A 3,110-nucleotide genomic window follows, 5' to 3' on the forward strand; every position below is an offset into this window, starting at 1 on the left:
TTTGCAGCATCCCACAGTATGGGAGCTGTGACTTCTTCATTATCATTATTTTCTAAATAGCAGTGGATCTCATTCTTAATATTTATTTTAAAAGAGGGATCATTAAGAAGGTTCAGGTTAAAGTTCCACAGGGTATCCTTAGGTTTATAATCTAGTTTTATTATTAGATAGATTGGGGCATGATCACTAATATCTATTATTCCAATATCACATCTTTTTACTCTGGTCCTATCTGAGATCACATTTTTAAATTCTGCATATGTACCAAGGTGTGCAACTGGGAATGTGACTGAGCAAGAACATGCATTAACTGGATAGCAGATGCTGTTTGTGCCATAACGCACATGGCATTCATGTTCAAATTCCATAACAATTGTGAAATTTTCACGGTCTGCATGACTTAGTGGGAGTCTGTGGGACATGAGATTGTCCTGTCAGCCACTGACAGAACCTAGCAACATTAATGGGTCTGGCAGTGATATTTCTTTATGCCTGGTCATCCTCTTCATTTTCATCTTTGGTCTCCTCTTCAGGCATGTCTTCTATATTGTTTTTGTCCTCTTCTGTCAAAATAATATAAAATCATTGTGAGATAATTATAAAGATGATTAGAAGCTTCATCAGTAAAAGAGGTCAGGCAAGTTTAAACTATTCCTACTAAATACTTTAGCTTAGATAAAATAAATAACATCCAACAGAAATAAAAATATTTTCCCAATTTGTAAATCATGCAACAAAATTATTATTTCATGCAACAAAATTATTATTTTATAACAAAAAAGTTAGTGTTCTCAACTCTATTGTGATAGTAGTGTTAATGTTAACTTCATCCTCCATGTCTTGTACAAAGTCCTGCAGAAAGTTGACCACTTTAGACTCTCTCTGATGTCTCATTGTACCCTTCTCACTGAAGACAGGTGATAGTGTCTTGACTAGAAAATCAGCATCCACCTTTAGATTACAAAGAAAAAGTCAAGCCTTTTTTTGAAGAATGATTCAATAGAGATTTTGTAGTGGGTATAATTGGTTGCTTGCCTTGGTAAAAGATCCTGGAACAAACAGCTGTCTGCAGATGTGTGTTTCTTGCTGGACCAACGTAAGGAGCCCATACAGGTTCATTCCAGAGCAGATTTACTGCAGCACGGGAAGTAACCTGACTGTAGCATGTAGGTCTACAGAGCTATAACAAAATATAAATTAAATACAGTTAAATTTAAATATACATGGTTAGCCTACATTAAAGGAGATATCTTACCGCACAATGTCTTCCTTTCTTTGAATGGACACTCCTCCTGTGTATCCACATAACAAAATCCTGTCTGTGTACTCCATCAGGGTTGTGTTGTCAGCTGCCTTAATCTTTGAACACAACCACATTTACTCAAGTCACACATACAATAGAAAGGTACCCTAGTGTTGTGTTGAAGTTTACATTTAAAGGTTTACAAGAATTTAAAAAAAGTTCATTTCAAATGAATGATAACTTGAACAGATTGTATGGAATTATTAATGATAAGAACACAACCAATTCACACTACATAAACATAGTGAAGGATTTTGTTACAACCTTGTTACACCATCTGTTGTTACAACATTGTTACAGGATTCTGAAATCCACTGCCACTTCAATATACCTGTATATATTTATATCCTAATTAACTTCATAATCAAAACTTTAATCCATATTTATCCTATATTATTATAATGATTCTATCCAGTTATGATTTTGTTTTAGTTTCTTGTTTTCTAAAGTGTATATTTGGTCTCTGAGGAATGACTGAGGGTCTGGCCTAGAGATGTGTGATGTGTCACTAAACACTGGCAACAAGGTTGTGTGTTTGGATTTTTGATGTATCACACACCCCTAACATTTCAGGAATGCAGTAACAGGGTTTGCTCACTTAGCCCGGCTTCCAGAGATGAAATATGGATTCGTCTTTCATTTAATTTATTATATTTTATTCCTTTTATATTTCCTTTTACTGAAACACTAAAGACTCAAGATGAATATTGCCTGTACTATTGTGTGTCCCTCTCACTGAAAGAAAGCACATGTTATCAGTATGTTTTGGTAAGAACTGGTTAGAACTGGAGCTTAGTCAGCTTCCACCTTGGAGAGACTGTGTATCTGTGTATGTGCGCAATATTCTATGTTACAGATCAGAATGGTGTTCAATGGGCACCCTAAGCGATGGGTGGACTTGTTGTTCTGGGCAAGCTGGCACCAGCTCCAGATCTGGAAGGTCACTACGGGCCTAATTCCGGGGTGAAAGCGTCAACAAGTGATACGTCAGAGGAAACGTGCATCAGATTAACTGACTCGAGTGGAAATTTACCATGACTGTGCATTGTCTCTGAGCCAATCAGAAGCATCCACATTGCAGTAATTACGTGGATAATTGCAATCTTGACTCTGTCTTCATTTCTTCACTACTGGTCCTGGGTCATAAGCTGTTAACCCCTAACAATAAAATTATGATTCACAATGCACTTTTACCACATTTTAATAAACTACCTCTTTTATTAGCTCCACGAGTTCAGGGCCTGTGACATCTCTTTCAGCAACTACTTCTGGATCCATTTCTCCATTTCTGGATATGTAGTTGCAACTCCACTCCCTAAAAAAGTTTGGTGGTGGCCCACCTTGTGTAATGCTGACAGCAAATATCTCCCCAAGAGTCCAGCAATACAAGAAAAAATAATTACTGCAAAATTGGTAGCTTAATCATAATGGTAGCATAATGAGTGAATAGTGAAGTGCACAATAATCTGAAAGATGTGATATGTTTAAAACGCATTAAACATTGCCCAACAATTTTTTTTTTTTAAATACACAATACATGTAACATGAGGTTCTCTGTGCATGTTTGCATTGTTTACATTAAATTTGGTAAATAGAAAAGCATCACACCATAATAAACCTACTTGAAGTTGTGTTTGTCCATATCCATCATTGAATAATTGGGCGTTTTGCCATTTTCTCCTCCCTCAAAGTACCGCTTTTCTATTCCAGTCATCATTTATTTTCAGAATATGGAAACAGATCCAAGCATAAAATACATTTTATCAACCATGAAAAGACATGTTCAATACCAGGCATTCTCAACCCT

The 3,110-nt window shown here is 36.1% G+C and overlaps 1 long non-coding RNA gene across 1 annotated transcript; it reads right to left on the bottom strand.

The window, feature by feature from the left end:
- Positions 1–239: 239 nt before the first annotated feature.
- Positions 240–1,359, bottom strand: LOC137056430 (uncharacterized). Its single transcript, XR_010900342.1, has 4 exons — positions 1,256–1,359; positions 1,036–1,180; positions 797–951; positions 240–563 (listed from the first exon to the last, which is right to left on the bottom strand). It is a non-coding gene; the product is annotated as an uncharacterized lncRNA (long non-coding RNA).
- Between the last annotated feature and the right edge of the window lie 1,751 nt (positions 1,360–3,110).

The sequence above is a fragment of the Pseudorasbora parva genome, chromosome 21, assembly GCF_024679245.1.
Source record: "Pseudorasbora parva isolate DD20220531a chromosome 21, ASM2467924v1, whole genome shotgun sequence".
NCBI classification, from domain to species: Eukaryota; Metazoa; Chordata; class Actinopteri; order Cypriniformes; family Gobionidae; genus Pseudorasbora; species Pseudorasbora parva.